Source organism: Oncorhynchus clarkii, chromosome 23 (assembly GCF_045791955.1).
Source record: "Oncorhynchus clarkii lewisi isolate Uvic-CL-2024 chromosome 23, UVic_Ocla_1.0, whole genome shotgun sequence".
Classification (NCBI taxonomy): Eukaryota; Metazoa; Chordata; class Actinopteri; order Salmoniformes; family Salmonidae; genus Oncorhynchus; species Oncorhynchus clarkii.
This window is the reverse complement of record NC_092169.1, coordinates 7,983,566-8,002,189: the sequence shown is the minus strand read 5'-3', so window position 1 is coordinate 8,002,189 and position 18,624 is coordinate 7,983,566. Positions and strand designations below refer to the sequence as shown.

The 18,624-nt window shown below is 41.2% G+C and overlaps 1 protein-coding gene across 2 annotated transcripts in view; it reads left to right on the top strand.

Annotated features, from left to right (window-relative positions):
- LOC139381928 (bone morphogenetic protein receptor type-1A-like) overlaps positions 1-18,624 on the top strand; it is a 58,712-nt gene that overhangs the window by 12,923 nt on the left and 27,165 nt on the right. The gene's annotated exons all lie outside the window — the stretch shown is intronic.

The following is an 18,624-nucleotide window of genomic DNA, read 5'->3' as shown; positions in this document are numbered from 1 at the left end:
AGATGACTCCTGCTCTGGATTATGCTTGTGATGATGCATGTTCAGCCCCATACAGTGTGTAATTTGTGCAAGATGTGTTGTGGTCACATGCTTGGTTGGTGAATGCATCTCTATTTGGATTACATCTCAGACTTTTTTTTATCTTACCTAACAAACAAATGTTAATTTCTCTCTGGAGGGCACCGGTGATTACTCCAAAACCTGATTATACCCCTCTAAGGAGATTAACCCCTGACCTCTCCCAGCAGAGCTGGCCAATCAGGTGGTTTCCTGCATCATAATTGCAGGCACATATTGGGTTATTGGAGCTGTCTACTGATGTGATTAATAACTGGAGGAATAAGAGAAGGAAAGGACCTGATTGCACATGCTCCTGGAGGTTTAGGCTAGACATCTGTAAGTTTGCTTTGGGTAGAGTGACACCCGCCATAAGAGAGATCTAGAATGGAATTTCAGGAGTATTTCTTATGTATTTATTTGTTTTGGTCTAAGCATTGTTGACATTAAGACACCTAGTCTTATTTCAATTTAAAAATGTATAAAAGATTAGATAATAAACTGATCGGTTGCACATGTGTTCTTTATTTTGTTTTTGTTTGAGAGAGAGAAAAGACTGTGAGAGCTTACGCACTCCACCGGCAGACTTTCAGAGTCAGGGAGTCTACTCGAGCAAATTACTACCATATGTTCACAGAGAACGTTGAACCCAATGTTTTTCACCTCCTCGTTTTTAAACAACACTAAGGCGAGTGGGCGAGTTTCCCAATTTGTGCCTCTAGTTTTGTGTCTGACATTTGTGCCTCTAGTTTTGTCTGACATTTGCCCCTGAATCGTCACTCATGGACTCTAAAGCAGGTGTCCTCAACTGTTGGACGTAAGACTGAAAACACCAGCAATCACCGGCTCCAAGTGATTTTAATTTTGGAAATTTGTTTTATGTTTTAGTCAAATATTATATCTGTTTGAGCTTCTTGCGGTCAATTTGCAGATCCCTGCTCTAAGGCATGGCGTGATCTTCTCTCCTTGTTGATAGGTGAGGAAACCGAGGTAATGTTTTAGGGGGACAACGCTAGTTGAGTCGGGGTTCCTCCATGAGAGATATTTCACTAGCTGTATAAATGTGAAGCACCCGCTTGGTGTTTCCACTCGCTACCAAATATGGTAGTGAGAGGTAGCCCAGTGGCCGGCAGTGGGAGAAGATGGAACATAATGGATTTTGGCCGACACTGCACATTTTCTCATCGATGAAACATTTGTTCTCAATACAGTTTTCTGTTCCCAAAACTACAATCTGTTACGAACAGAATGGACTAAGTTTTGTAGACTTTACCCTTTGTCAAAGTAAAAAAAAAAAGGTATTTGTTTAGGAGTGCAAAGGCAGGCATATTGAGGTATCTCACACATACACTTAAGAGTTTGTGTTCACTAACAGAAATATGCAAATGATGATAGAACATGCCAATAGGATCTCTCTAGCTCGTGCTCATCTCTGCCCACCACTTTGTTTGTTCTGTCCGCTATGACACATTGTTTTACCCATTTGAAAGACAAACCACAGCCAATCTTGGTTCTAAAAAAAAAATTGGTCTTGTTGACGGGGATGCAGTACTTGTTTTTTGGGAAGCTCCCAAAAATATGTGAATTCCAGAAGTCACTGTGACTTCTGACTTGTTGACAGAAGAAGCTAGCAGTTATCCGGATAGATTAGATTAGCCCACCTTCGCTCTGCGCAGTAGTCGATGTGTGTGGACCATGTTAATTCCTTAGTGATGTGGACACCAAGGAACTTGAAGCTCTCGGCTCGCTTCACTACAGCCCCATCGATGTGGATGGGGGTGTGCTCAACCCTCCGTTCATGTAGTCCACAATCATCTCCTTTGTCTCCCTGACATTGAGGTTGTTGATCTGGCACCACACACTGCCAGGTCTCTGATGATATACCTAGAGGCTGCTTCATCTTCGGTGATTAGTCCTATCAACATCGTGTCGTCAGCAACTTGATGATGGGGTTTGAGTCGTGCGTGGCCACACAGTTGTGGGTGAACATGGAGTACAGGAGGCGACTAAGCACACACCCCTGAGGGGCTCCTGTGTTGACAGATGTGTTGTTGCCAACCCTCACCGCCTGGGTGCGGCACGTCAGGAAGTTCAGGATCCAGTTGCAGCTGGAGGTGTTCAGTCCCAGGGTCCTGAGCTTGGAGGTTATTATGGTGTAGTCAATGAACATCACTCATTCTGACAGGTGTTCCTTTTGTCCTGGTGGGTGAGAGCAGTGTGGAGTGCAATAGAGATTGCATCATCTGTGGATCTGTTGAGGTTGGTATGCTAGTTTGGGCTGGGTGATATGGGCAAAATATATCACAGTATTAAAAATGTTTTAATGGTATGGTATGCCTGTATTTTATGTTATTTTATGTTTTTGAATAAGACAAATTCTACATGTAGTAGTAAATTTCTAAGTGATTTCAATGGGCCTTTCTCCATTCTGATTTGTTTTATACTGTTCAATTCAACTTCAACTAAAAATACTTTTCAGAATTTTCATCAATTTCTGCATTTCCTGCACCCATTTGAGTTAATTTCCACACTGTCACATAGGGCTGTACGGTATGGGCAAACAATCTAGGCCTTATTTTTAACCAAATGTTGTGATTTGACAAAACTGAACTGTTGGAATCATGGAACGAGAGTGATTATTCCGATTCTATAGTTAGAATATAATTGTGGGAGTTTTGAATACAGGGTTTGACATAACAATGAATAAAATTGCAGGGTAGGGAACAAAGTGTTGATAAGTGTTTCATAGAGGACCCTATAAACTTTGGCTACATGTTTTCTCTTAGCGACTTCACGTAGCTAACATATTCTTGCTTTGCATATTCCTCTTTGATTTAGAAGATACTGTTGCACAAACAACATGCTGATTTAGGTCTACACCATCACTGGTATTATCAGGCTGTATAGCTAATTACGTTTGCTCTGACTCAGTTTGCTAGCTAGTTAGCTAATAAATGTAATAACTAGCGATTAGCATTTACGGCTAACAAGTATTTAGGTGCATCTTGCTAAGAAAAGACAAAGTAGCTGTTTGCAGATGTAATAAACAAAATAATAGTGTAATTATAGAATACTAGTGGGTTTATATTAGGAAGCGAAGTGAAAACAGCATTGTTGTCATCAACATTGTTTCATGGGCTGCATTGACCATGGAGGAGGAACAAATGCATTCTTTGAGTGATGGGACAGGGCTAGGTCTGTGAGGAAAGCTACATGGAGAGGGATGACTCAAGTAGCAAAGTAAACTATTAAAATGTAAGGTACACACAGCGTATCTGTATATTTCAAGAACTTTTAAAGTTTCTTCAAGTGCAGTCGCAAAAACCAAGTCCTAAGATGAAACTGGTTATCATGAGGACCGCCACAGGAAAGGAAGCCCCAGATTTACCTGCGCTGCAGAGGATCATTTCATTAGAGTTAACTGCACCTCAGATTGCAGCTCAAATAAATGCTTCACAGAATTCAAGTAACAGACACATCTCAGCATCAACTGTTCAAAGGACACTGTACAAATCAAGCCCCCATGGTCGAATTGCTGCAAAGAAATCACTACTAAAGGACACTAATAAGAAGAGACCTGCTTGGACGAGCAATGGACATTAGACTGGTGGAAATCTGTCCTTTTGATCAGAGTTCAAATTCGAGATTTTTAGTTCCAACCGCTGTGTATTTTGAGATGCAGAGTAGGTGAACGGATGATCTCTGCATGTGTTCCCACCATGAAGCATGGAGGAGGTGGTGTGATGGTGTGGGTGTGCCTTTCTGGTGACACTGTCAGTGATTTTATTTAGAATTCAAGGCTACCACAGCATTCTATTTATTTATTTCTATTTAACCTTTAACTAGGCAAGTCAATTAAGAATACATTCTTATTTACAATGACGGCCTGGATACAGTGGGTTAACTGCCTTGTTCAGGGGCAGACTGACAGATTTTTACTTTGGCACCTCAGGGATTTGATCTAGCAACCTTTCAGTTACTGGACCAATGCTCTAATCACCAGGCTACCTGCCACCCCATTCTGCAGCGATACACCATCCCATCCGGTTTGTGCTTAGTGATAGCCCTACTATAATTTGTTTTTCAACAGGACAATGACCCAGGGTTGTGTAAGGACTATTTGACCAAGAAGGAGAGTGATGGAGTGCTGCATCAGATGACCTAGCCTCTACAATCACCTGACCCCAACCCAATTGAGATGGTTTGGGTTGAGTTGGACCACAGAGTGAAGGAAAAGCAGCTAACAAGTGCTCAGCATATGTGGGAACTCCTTCAAGACTGTTGGAAAAGCATTCCAGGTTAAGCTGGTTGAGAGTGCCAAGAGTGTACAAAGCTGTTATCAGGGCAAAGGGTGGCTATTTGAAGAATCTCAAATATGAAATATATTTTGATTTGGTTACATGATTCAGTGTTATTTCATGGTTATGATGTCTTCACTATTATTCTACAATGTAGAAAATAGTAAAAATAAACCCTTGAATGAGTAGGTGTGTCCAAACTTTTGACTAGTACTGTATATACATTATTCCACCTTGACATTAGGGGGCTTTCTTTGTAGGCCAGTAAAAAAAAATGTAAAAAATCTGACTAGCACAACAAAATGGGAAGAAAGTCAAGTGGTGTGAATACTTTCTGAAGGCACTGTACATGAAAACATTATGCATATTTTGAAAGCTGAGAAACAGCCCTGAAACAATTATTTGATATATAATATATATCATAAATCAAATGGTAATCAGTCAAGAAAAAATACCTGTGAAAATGTGTATCCTGTAATGAAAATAACACCTTTTTTCCCCCCAAACTGCCATTAACATCTGAAATTAGAATAATACTTTTTACTGTGAATGAGATACATCCTTTTTAGTGAGAGGTGGTATTTTTCTAGAATTCTATGGGATGTTCCATTATCAGATACTTTTTTATCTGCATCGTATATTAAACACATCTGCACTAAAACGCTTCACTGTGCACTTTTATTATCTGTCTGGAAGCTGGGTTAGTTCAGCTCTCCGGTTTACTTAAATAATCATAAAACAATGTTGGATTGCACTTTCTTGCAAAACGCAGCACCATATGATGCATCATACGGGCCATATTTCTGTGTTTTGAAAGTTGCATATCTTGACAACATTGTGGGACCATATCCACAATGGCCTAATGTAACAAATATCAAAATAGTTTTAGGTGGAGCTTTTCTTTAAAGATGCACTATGCAGATATCCCCCCCATTACTTGGTTGTTAAAATTCAAAAAGTGTACCTAATTTCAGTTTGCTAGAGACTCATTGTACCAATTAAACCACGTGAAATATCTTTTCCATAACCCAAAATAGTGTGTTTTCAGCTGTTTTGAAGCTGGTGTACAAAACCGAAAGTAAAAGAGGCAAAAACTTAAGCAAGGGAAGCATAGAAATAGTGCACATAACAGATCTACCGCTTTAGACTTTCTTTCAATGAGAATGACAGACCTTGCGTTTCTATGTGAATTTGGTCTGGTCACCCAAAACGTGACATTGTAGCTTTAATGATTCTGATGAAAATACCCTATGTCCTTATCAAACTGTTTTTGTATATTTTCAGTGTGGAACCTGAATGTTTAGTGGGCTATGGCCTAGGCTAACCCATTCTAATTGACGCTAGCAGTTCACAAAGTAACTTAATATACGCAGACAATGGGCGGGATACAATTATTCCAAATCTGCAGCTAGTTGTTGGAACACATTTCCCTACTTCAATCAACCAGTCCATTTTGAATTTGTGATAAAACTGTCATCATTTGGCAAGAAAATGTAGCGTGTGTATCTTATCAGTTAGAGGATCTTTTTTTTTATACCCACTGTTTTTATAGGCATTTCTGTAGGCCTAATGGGAGCTTGTGTGCACACTCAGCACACGTGTGTAGAGGGAGCAGTCAGAAGACAATTGAGTGAGTGAGACACTGAGGGGGAAAGGAAATCATGGAGAACATGCTTTGTTTGGTTTCTATTTTGTTGTGCCCCACAAATGCACACGGAACACTATAGTCAAAGCAAATTAACGTTATCTTCAAGATTTTTTTTTTTTTTTTACATTTGAGCACATTTCAACAAATAGTTGTACATGGGTTGGTAGACTCGCTGATGGTACTCAGTTTACTATTTTCCCTCTAACCACTCTGACATCAATGCAAATAGTTGAAAATCGCATCAAAACAGTAGCGCGCTTTTAAAAGTCCCCTCACTGTGATTGATCAATTTGAAGAAAGAAGTTCATCAAGTTGAAACTGAGTGGAAAAAAAATGTCATTGTGGATGTTGTTTCAAAGCCCAACACAACGAAATGGACAGTGCTTTCTAAGGTGGTGATTAATTTAAAACACCCACAGAGCTTATGCATATGAATAAGCCTACATCCCAAGCCCCCCCAACCTGACTTAAAATAAGGATTGTGCCGTTATACAATATATAGCCTGCCACATATTACGCATGTCAGGAACAAATTACAGATTTGAAGATGTCTTTGGTACATAATTGATGTAGCCTATACTTCAAAATGGAACTGTTTCTAGTAATGGCCTTTGTGTGGACTGTTATTATGCATACTGGATGTACTGGTTACCTTATGCTACACTCCAAACGTTCTATTCAGTCTGCGAAATAACTCAGGCCTAGGTGGTGATGTTGGTTCATTGATTGTGCAGGGCAGCTTAAAGAGTTAGCCTACAATGATTTTGAATAGCCTAGTAAAATGGCATTTTTTATTTTCATAATTAATAGGCTGATGCAGAGCACCAAATACAAATAAATTACTATACAAATCAAACATGCAAGATACCAAATTAAAGCTACACTTGTTGTGAATCCAGTCAACATGTCAGATTTCAAAAAGGCTTTTCGGCTAAAGCAAACGATGCTATTATCTGAGGATGGCACCATAGTAAACAAACACTGACACACATTTCAACCCTCCAGGCGCAACACAAAACGCAGAAATAAAGAGAATTCATGCCTTTGACGAGCTTCTTTTGTTGGCACTCCAATATGTCCCATAAACATCACATGGTTCTTTTGTTCGATTAATTCCATCGATATATATCCATTTATTTGGCCCGTTTGATCCAGAAAAACACCGGTTTCAACTTGCGCAACGTGACTACAAAATATCTCAAAAGTTACCTGTAAACTTTGCAAAAACATTTCAAACTACTTTTGTAATACAACTTTAGGTATTTTTTAATGTAAATAATCAATAAAATTGAAGACGGGATGATCTGTGTTCAATACAGGAGGAAAACAAACTGTAGCTAGCTTTCAGGTCAAACGCCTCTAACAGAGTCCTCTTCACTCTAGCCTCGTTCTGAACATTGTTACTACTTCATTACACAAAGGAAAAACCTTAACCAATTTCTAAAGACGGTTGATATCCAGTGGAAGCGGTAGGAACTGCAAGAAGGTCCCTTAGAAATCTGGATTCCCAATGAAAACCCATTGAAACGAGTGACCTCAAAAATAAAACTGAATGGTTTGTCCTTGGGGTTTCGCCTGCCAAATAAGTTCTGTTATACTCAGACATGATTCAAACAGTTGTAGTAACTTCAGTGTTTTCTATAAATCTACTAATTATATGTATATCTTATCTTCTGGGGATGAGTAGCATTTGGGCATGCTTTTCATCCAAAATTCCGAATGCTGCCTCCTATCCTAGAGAAGTTAAAGGATAAGGTGGAACGTAGTTCCCTAGGGTTAGAGGTAGAAACTTGAATTTATAATGACAGAAAGTGGCTTTAAGACCGGATACAGTGGAAGAGAAGGTAGAGCGGAGGGAGTGAAAGGATGATAGGTCCTCCGGAAGTTTAGTTTTCAATTTTTGCTCAGCTAACCGCAGCCCTGAAAGTGGACAGTGCGAGTCATAGGATGCGGAAAAGGAGGAGAGTAGGGTTAGAGAGGCAGTCGGGAGACTGGAGGGAGTAAAATTTAACAGAAGGGAAAGATGATACGATAGAAGAGGAGAGGGAGCAATTGTGACCGCGCATGACCATCTGGGTAGGGGCTGAGTGGCCAGGGTTGGAAATTGAGACAACGAAAACAAAGTAGGGATCAGAGACTTGGAAGGGGGATCTGCAGTTAGATTAGTAGGCGAAGAGCCTCTAGTAAATATGAGTCAAGCTAATTGCCTGCGTTGTGAGTTGGAGGGGATTGGTGAAGGGTGAGCTAAAAAGGCAAGGAGAGGAAAGAGCTTTGGAAATAAATTATTTGAAGGCAGATGTTGAAAGGTTGAAGTCCAAGTACGAAGAGCGGTGAGCCATCGTCGGGAAATTAGCTTGTCAAGCTCATTGAGGAACTCTCCAAGAGCACCTGGTGGGCAATAGATGACAACATTATTCAGCTTGAGTGAACAAGTAACAGTGACCACATGGAACTCAAATGAGGAGATGGACAGGTGAGAGAGGGAGAAAAGAAAAAAGCCCGGTGCCACCACTGCAACGACCAAATGCTGTTGGACTATGAGAGACAACGTAGATGAAGAGAGAGCAGCTGGAGGAGCAGTATTCTGCATGTCTCCGAAAAGGTCAAAAAATCAAGGGACTGAAGGTCAGCATATGCTGAGATGAACTACACTTTCTTGACAGCAGATCAGCAGTTTCCCGGACACTGACAGACTCAGAATTCCACATAGGTTGCGCAGGGTACACTAAATTAGGATTGCAGCCAAGGGGTGGGGAGCGTCTGTAACGCCTACAGGGAGAAGAGCGAACAGGTATAGAAAAAAACATGCATAGTTGCCAAAGCTGCAAAATGAGATGAAAAAAACTAGGTAAGATACTCAAGTGAGAGAGTGGTGTGGAGCATTCCACAGAACAACTTGGTAGAACTGTCTTAGTTTCTGCGACGTTCTCACTTTTGCCAACAAGACTGACATGACCGCCGCTTACAGCTGTCGCTGAGAAACCAGGGGAGGCTGAAGTACTAACACTAATTGCCTAGCAGAGGTTAAGAGCACACCTCCCTGTACTAATTGCTGATTGCCTAGGAGAGAAGAAATGACTCCCCCCTCCAATACAGCCACTGATTTAACAAAAACAAGTCACAAATTGCCCTGCCCCTTAATCCTGGACGTGTCAACAATCATCTGTGAGTTATGAGCAGTCAGCAGTTCACCTACTAAGTAGGCTACTGGGAAGACGGGTGGCTCTAGTAGATGGCCCTAGCTAGGAAAAATACTAGACAACAAAATATGAAGACAAAAATGTTACTTATCACTCCTGGAGATATATCATGAGTCCTCTAGCTATAGATAGCTAAAACAAGGTAGCTAGCCGACTGTCTACTAGGCTTGTTATCAAAGTTAATTTCAGACTCATCTTATCAATCAAAAAAAATACTCTAAAATGTAAGTATTATAATTAGCAACAAACTAATTGTATGCAATTTATTGCATTGATATTGTTGTCTAGGTTTCTCCCTAGGTTTTGGCCTTTCTAGGGAGTTTTTCCTAGCCACCGTGCTTCTACACCTGCATTGCTTGCTGTTTGGGGTTTTAGGCTGGGTTTCTGTACAGCACTTTGAGATATCAGCTGATGGTCGAAAGGCTATATAAATTGATTTGATTTGATTAGTCCTGGTCTCAGACAAAGTTGTGACAAACCGTTCAGGTCCAGATGAGGTGAGGTGCCTCCCGGTGGCAGCGTTAGCATTCAGTGCCCTGCCAAAACGCACTCTCAATTTGCACAATTCAAGATGGCTCTACCCATACCTCTAATAAATAATGTTCAATATCAAAATCTTAAAAATAGAGCAGGTTAAATGCACATGCCTAGTGTTGGTGGATGGAATACATCTCTTTGCTTAGCTTAAACTCCTAACGTGTTTCCAGATTAGCCTATGTGGTGTGGTCAGTTCAAACCACTGAACGGCTAGGCCTATACCCAGTATATTCCTGATGACGATCCAGTATGTGTTGTAATGAAACGCATCACTTGCCCCACATCCTCCCATCTTCAAGGTCAGTCTATTGACCGCGGGAGAGATGCTTTCCTGACATAGAGTACTAGCAGATCCTGTTGTCCTGACAAGCCTTAGTTCAGATCATGCTCTGGTAGGGAGGATCTGTCTCTCTCAGGGTGGATGGTTTCTCACAGGAGGATTGCTGTGCTGGTGCGCCGCCTGGTCCCAGCTCTTATCAGCACCTTGTCACTCCCCCTCTCCCCAGCACCTTGCCACTCCCCCTCTCCCCTCCCTTGCCAGTGGAATGTGTGAGCAGGTAATGGAAAATAAACAGGCAGAATATCTCAGCTCCTGGGAGTTGGTGGAGTAATAGTGGGCACCTTGCCGGAGCCAAGCCTTAGTCAAAGTAAAAACAATATTTAAACAACAGTGGTTTTGAGTTGGCATGCTTGTGGATTTCTAAAATGTTCTGCTTTCTTAAAGGGGGCCTCTATTTTAACAAGGGAGTCACCACTGTTTTGTTCAGAGGGTGTTCAGTAGATTTCAGGAGGTAATATCAAGATCACAGGCAACCCTAATATCAATTTGAAACCATGATGTAAAACGTCAATTACCCTGTAGAGTGGTTTAATCATAGGGTAGCCTACTCGTCCATGGGTGTCATATGCGTGTGAGCCGTGGTGTGTGTTCACTGTGTGTGTTCACTGCGTGTGTGTAAGCATGCCTTATTAGAGATGCTTTAGCTGTGGTTGCCGTAATTGACTGTGTCTGTGAAGGATAACCTCACATCCTGGGAGGCCTGGTCACAGAGAGAACATTTTTTTATTTATTTCACCTTTATTTAACCAGGTAGGCTAGTTGAGAACAAGTTCTCATTTGCAACTGCGACCTGGCCAAGATAAAGCAAAGCAGTTTGACACATACAACAGCACAGAATTACACATGGATTTAACAAACATACAATCAATAATACAGTAGAAAAAGTCTATATACAGCATGTGCAAATGAGGTAGGACAAGGGAGGTAAGGCAATAAATAGGCCATGGTGGTGAAGTAATTACAATATAGCAATAAACACTGGAATGGTAGAATGTGCAAGTAGAGTTACTGGGGTGCAAAGGAGCAAGAAAAATAAATAAATACAGTATGGGGATGAGGTAGTTGGATGGGCTATTTACAGATGGGCTATGTACAGGTGCAGTGATCTGTGAGCTACTCTGACAGCTGGTGCTTAACTTCTTACGGATCATTGGGACGCTAGCGTCTCACCTCGACAACATCCGATGAAATTGCAGAGCGCGAAATTCAAATTACAGAAATCGTGATATTAAACATTCATGAAAATATCATGTCATCGTTTCAAAGCTTAACTTCTTGTTAATCCAGCTGCGCTGTCAGATTTCAAAAAGGTGAAAGCACACCATGTGATTATCTGAGGACAGCGCCCCACACAAGCATTACATACATTTTCCAACCAAGCAGAGGCATCACGAAAGTCAGAAATAGCGATAAAATAAATTACTTACTTTTGAAATTGGCCAATGGCTCTATACAGCTAACAGCCCAATATGCTCTAGATAGCTAGTGGGCCACGGCTAGCAGTTAGCGGGCCGCGGCTAACAGATGGGCATTCAGGGGACGTTTCAATGTAGAGTCCAGTTGAGTAGCCCCTCGAGCACATTACGTCGTCGTCAAGTCGTGAAGGATCGGCGGGGTTCCGTGCCCTGTACCGGCAGTAGAAAGGGTCCGGGTATTGTAGCCCAGGAGTGGCTGATGGGGCTCTTTAGCTAGCTGGGAGAAAGGGCCTAACTTGGGCTAGCTCCAGGCTAATTCGGTCTTGCTTCGGGACCAACGTTAGACGGAGTAGTCACTCGGATAGCAGCTAGCTGCGATGATCCAGGGGAAAATGCCCAGAGCTTGCGGTAGGAATCCGAGGATATGGAGAGAAAATAGGTCTTGTATGCTCTGGTTTGAGTCGCGTTGTACAAACTGGCGAGAGCTTTCAAGCTAAATGTTAACTGGTGACCGCTAGCAGTGGTTAGCTGGCTAGTAGCTAGTGAGCTGGCTATCTTCTGTTAGGGGATTCTGGATTTTAGGTAAGTATAAATACTTTAGAAAAAACAGATCCACACTACATTGGGTGAGGCGAAGAAAAATATATATTCAGTGAGGGGGGGAAAAGTATTTGATCCCCTGCTGATTTTGTACGTTTGCCCACATGACTTAGTACTTGGTGGCAAAACCCTGGTTGGCAATCAGAGGTCAGACGTTTCTTGTAGTTGGCCACTAGGTTTGCACACATCTCAGGAGGGATTTTGTCCCACTCCTCTTTGCAGATCTTCTCCAAGTCATTAAGGTTTCGATGTTGACGTTTGGCAAATTGAACCTTCAGCTCCCTATACATACTTTCTATGGGATTAAGGTCTGGAGACTGGCTAGGCCACTCCAGGACCTTAATATGCTTCTTCTTGAGCCACTCCTTTGTTGCCTTGGTCGTGTGTTTTGGGTCATTGTCATGCTGGAATACCCATCCACGACCCATTTTCAATGCCCTGGCTGAGGGAAGGAGGTTCTCACCCAAGATTTGACGGTACATGGGCCCTTCCATCGTCCCTTTGATGCGGTGAAGTTGTCCTGTCCCCTTGCCAGAAAAACACCCCCAAAGCATGATGTTTCCATCTCCATGTTTGACGGTGGGGATGATGTTCTTGGGGTCATAGGCAGCATTCCTCCTCCTCCAAACACAGCGAGTTGAGTTGATGCCAAAGAGCTTCATTTTGGTCTCATCTGACCACAACACTTTCACCCAGTTGTCCTCTGAATCATTCAGCTGTTCATTGGCAAACTTCAGACTAGAGGTCGACCGATTAATCTGAATGGCCGATTAATTAGGGCCCATTTCTATTTTTCATAACAATCGGAAATCAGTATTATTATTATTTTTTTCTACCTTTTATTTAACTTGGCAAGTCCGTTAACTTCTCAACGCTACCCATCCCTTAAGCGGGATAATTGTCATCAGCAACCGCTGAATAGCATAGCGCCTCAGTCAAATAATATTACTAAAATATTCATGAAATCACAAGTGCAATATTGCAAAACACTGCCTTTTGTCGTCTCAGATTTTGAAATTATGCTTTACAGCGAAAGCAATCCAAGAGTTTGTAAGTTTATCGATCGCATGACAAAACATTAAGTACACTTGGCATCGTCACAAATCAGAGAAGCCTTTGATCTTTAGATGTTTTCACTCACGAGACTCCCAGTTACACAACAAATGTTCCTTTTGTTCCATAAAGATTATTTTTATATCCAAAATACCTCTGTTTGTTTGGCGCATTATGTTCAGAAATCACGACAACGCAGACAAATTCCAAATAATATCCCTAATGTCCACAAACATTTCAAATGTTTTTTTTATAATCAATCCTCAGGTTGTTTTTAAAATATATATTCGGTAATATATCAACCGAGTGTGTAGCTTTTTCCATAACAGCGCGAGGAACAATGGCCGGTTTACTCAATTGTGCACCAACTCACTCTGAGAGCCCCCACCTCTCCACTTACGCAATGTGATCCTTCATGCTAATTTTTCAAAATAAAAGCCTGAAACTATGTCTAAAGACTGTTGACACCTTAGGGAAGCCACAGAAAAAGGAATCTGGTTGATATGCCTTTTAAATGAAGGACAGGCACGCATAGGAACACAGAGGTTTCAAAATAAGAGGCTCTTCCTGATTGGATTATCCTCAGGCTTTCGCCTGCAATATCAGTTCTGTTATACCCGCAGACAATATTTTTACAGTTTTGGAAACTTTAGTGTTTTCTATCCTAATCTGTCAATTATATGCATATTCTAGCATTTGGTCATGAGAAATAGGCCGTTTACTTTGGGAACGTTATTTTTCCAAAAATAAAAATTGTGCCCCCTAGCTTCAAGAGGTTAAAGCAAAACACATGTTGAGTTCAGTTTGGTTAACAGTTCTGAACAAATGGATTTGTCTGTGTGGACTACGACATCGTGGTTTCTGATTTTAATTTTAGTGTTAAGTTTTTGTTTCAACATTTGCCTAGCCCATCTTTAGAGTTAAAAAGCCTCTGCAAGCTCCTTTTCATAGGTTCTGCCCTGGTCACACTGACTGTGTGAAATGGGAATGGCAGGTGTGACGCGTCAGATCACAGTTGAGGCCTCTATCTTGTAGTGTACTTTAGACGCACACGCTCTTATTTCTCAATTCTTATGACATTGTGTACCTCTAGTGGTCCTCCCTAACCTAATTGATGTTATAATTTGTCATGTTTATGGTAGCAATGTATGCTTTATGACACATAGGTTAGGCAAAGTGTTTCCTTGGTGATACTGTCATGATAAAACACTTACCCTACCTCACACACTCTGTTTGAGCAACATCGGTAGAGATGTTTGAACTATCTTTTTTAGCTGTATCAGGTTTAAGGTGTAAACAGGTTCAAAAGTGCTAGGCGAATATTAATCTTATACTTCTATACACTGTGGGGTTTTAGGTGTATTTGAGCAGTGGCAGGTGTTATTTTGCCCTGCAAATTAACTTTTGTTTCTCCTACTCACAGAAGTAAATCTCCCTACCAATAGGGACTCACGCACTGTCTTCTGAAATTTGTCAATGAGGAAGGGAGAGATGCTGGAGAGTGTGGAGAAGGAAAATGAGGAAGAGGATGAAGAGTACGTCATGGATAAGGAGGGAAAGGCGGCAGCTCAGTGTGGATGGGTATTCTTATGCTAATCCACTCCCTGGATGAGGTGCAAAGCAGCCAAGCAAACAATGGCAGTGGAGCCAGAAAGTCTGCCCTGCAGTCTAGCAGGCCTTGAAAGGCATGTGGGCAGGGCGCTGACACTGGGAGAAGGCTGCCTGCAGCACGGAGAGGGCTGCCTGCATGGAGGGGCCCCAGGAGAGGCCAGGGACCTGGGCCAAGGTAGTGCAGCTAGAGAGAGTGGAAGAGCAGGAGCATGGAGGGAGGGAGGGGGGGGGGGGGGGGGGTAGACACAAATGACATGGCATCAGGGCTGTAGTGAAGAGCTCTTTCCAAGGCTGTGAGGGATGTTGCAAGAGTGTTTCTCATTTACACCTCCTTGTCTCTGTTGTCCATTCACCAGGCCCATATTGCTCAAGTCTACCTTATTACCCTCCACTAAATCGCCCAATATTAGTCCATTTATTTTTCAAGCTTAGGAGCTGGAAAGTAAGCATTGAAGTCAATCAGGCCGCTTTGTTTTCATTTAGATTGCTGTCTTCCAGAACGGGAAGTGCAGATGCATTAAGGTTGGTTATTGATGTCTGGTCTCCCCTGCAGCTTTCCAGAGGAGGAAGCGGAGAGGCATTAGAGTTGGATTATTGATGTCTGTGACCCCCCCCCCAAGCACAGAGGAGGCATGCAGCTCCAGGTTCATTTTACAGAGCTATTACTATATGAGGAAGTGGGGGTGCAGCATCTGTTGTTTCTATACCAGGTCTCAGTTCGAGTGGATTCATTCATATGCTGACATGAAAGAGAATCCTGAGATTGTTGTTTGTAAAATTGTATACATTTAGCAAGGGTTGGACAAGATCATTCCGGACTGTGGCCCTACCATACGGCCATGTTCAGCTTTAAGGGATTGTTCAGTCTCAAAATCAAAATGTGTCAGTGAGTTTCATACTTTGGGAGTGCACAATCACTTCAAATTCACCTCATGTTAGACAGTTTCTAGATGTGCTAGTTCTTGTCCTGAGAATAAGCACCGTGTGGTGTTCTGGAATGACTGCAATTTCTTTATCATTTCCATCAGAGGATTTCCACATTTACTAGACTTTTTGCAAAAATACTCTCGGCTACATAATGGAATGTAAACTAGCGTACTTGTAACATCTCGACCGCAACCTCCGGAGCGCATGACACTCAATTGACAGTTGCTCCCATCTAAACAAGGCAGTGTAAACAGAAATGTCTTGTTGAGCCAACACTCTTACAGTAAAAATTGTAATAGCATAGCAATGTTTTTGAAACGGCTGAAATGTACAGACATTTTCCTCTTTTTTTTAACCTGTTTTATTGAGTTTTTACCTGAAATTGTTGTAATAGCCAGTTACGTTCTGAAATGGTCATCGTAGCTTTAAATCTCAACAGTATTTTTTTTTGTTTGCTTGACTGCACTGAGCTGCCACCGAGATCCAGGCAAGAAGCAATTCCCCATTGAATTATCAACGTTTTAAGTCACAATTTGCTTTTACCTCATGACTTCCATGATATTGATAAAGTTAAGCCTGGTTTATTCTAAGGTAACTTTAATACTGTAGCTAGTGTAGCATTAAACTTAAATTATTCAGCCTCATATGCGCCAGTCCCTCTTAATAGCCATGCAATTGCACCCATTTCAGCAAATAAACACCTATTTCAAATAAACGGTGGGTGTAAAGTAATTGTTTGAGGTTACCATGATTTTGTTTTGAGGTTTCATGTTTGATTTGTTAAAGAAATTCAGTAATGGAAATCATCTGTTTTTATTGCCAGAAAGAAACTGCTAGCCATTGGCTGCTAACAGCTGAGAACTGCTATGTAACGGACAAACACAAAAACAGTCAACTTCGAGACCGCTAGAAATCGTCAAAGAACTGTTGAAAATGCACAGTCAGAGGAGAATAATTATTGTCAAGGAAAAGTTTTTTTGTTGAAATAGAGGCATACCAAGACAAAATAAATGTGACCTGGTAATAAAAATGATAACACAGTGCAGGAAATTAAGAATCTTACTAAAATGCTGGAATTAAACAATGGAGGAAATGGACGCCTGGCTCAAATAGAAGCCTGATTGTGTTCAGTGATTAAGCAATTCATTTCTGAGGTGTTTATTTGAAATTGTACAGTAAGCCTAATGGTGCCTATCTAGCAATGGTATAACTAAACATGACAAAGTATTTTGTTGAGCTAGCTAGCTCGCTTGCTAACCTTACCTAACTGTGTAGCCTATATTATATGAATGACACTGTATGATAATGTTACTGTACATGTTATATTTGTTTGGGAGGGGTAAACGCTCAATATTGATATGCTAACATTACTTGATCATGAAGCATGTTACTTAGCTAGTAAGCTGTGTATTATCAAATTTTATTGGTCACATACACGTGTTTAGCAGATGTTATAGCGAGTGTAGTGAAATGCTTGTGCTTCTAGTTCCGAAAGTGCAGTAATATCTAACAAGTAATATCTAAAAAAATTCTGTGAAAAAGACGTAATACACACAAATCTAAGGAAAGGAATAAGAATATATGGATGAGCAATTCAGAGCAGCATAGGCTAAGATGCAATAGATAGAATTGAATACAGTATATACAGTTGAAGTCGGAAGTTTACATACACCTTAACCAAATACATTTAAACTCAGTTTTCCACAATTCCTGACATTTAGTCAGAGTAAGAATTCCCTGTCTTAGGTCAGTTAGGATCACAACTTTATTTTAAGAATGTGAAATGTCAGAATAATAGCAGAGAAATATTTATTTCAGCTTTTATTTCTTTCATCACATTCCCAGTGGGTCAGAAGTTTACATACACTCAATTAGTATTTGGTAGCATTGCTTTTAAATTGTTTATCTTTGGTCAAATGTTTCGGGTAGCCTTCCACAAGCTTCCCACAATAAGTTGTGTTAATTTTGGCCCATTCCTCCTGACAGAGCTGGTGTAACTGAGTCAGGTTTGTAGGCCTCCTTGCTCGCACAGCCTTTTCAGTTCTGCCCACCACTTTTCTATGGGATTGAGGTCAGGTCTTTGTGATGGCCACTCCAATACCTTGACTTTGTTGTCCTTCAGCCATTTTACCACAACTTTGGAAGTATGCTTGGGGTCATTATCCATTTGGAAGACCCATTTGCGACCAAGCTTTAACTTCCTGACTGATGTCTTGAGATGTTGCTTCAATATAATTTTTCCCCTCGTGATGCCATCTATTTTGTGAAGTACACCAGTCCCTCCTGCAGCAAAGCACCCCCACAACATGATGCTGCCACCCCTGTGCTTCATGGTTGGGATGGTGTTCATCGGCTTGCAAGCCTCCCCCTTTTTCCTCCAAACATAACAATGGTCATTATGGCCAAACAGTTATATTTTTATTTCAACAGCCAGAAGTATGATATTTGTCCCCATGTACAGTTGCAAACTGAAGTCTGGATTTGTATGGCGGTTTTGAAGCAGTGGCTTCTTCTTTGCTGAGTGGCCTTTCAGGTTATGGTGATATAGGACTCGTTTTACTGTGGATATAGATCATTTTGTACCTGTTTCCTCCAGCATCTTCACACGGTCCTTTGCTGTTGTTCTGGGATTGATTTACATTTTTTCGTACCAAAGTACACTCATCTCTAGGAGACAGAACGCGTCTCCTTTCTGAGCGGTATGACGGCTGCGTTGTCCCACTATTGTTTGTACAGATGAACGTGGTACCTTCAGGCGTTTGGAAATTGCTCCTAAGGATGAACCAGACTTGTGGAGGTCTACAATTATTTTTCTGATTTCTTTTGATTTTCCCATGATGTCAAGCAAAGGTAGGCCTTGAAATACATCCACAGGTCCACTTCCAATAGGCTAATTGACATCATTTAAGTCAATCAGAAGCTTCTAAAGCCATCTTCT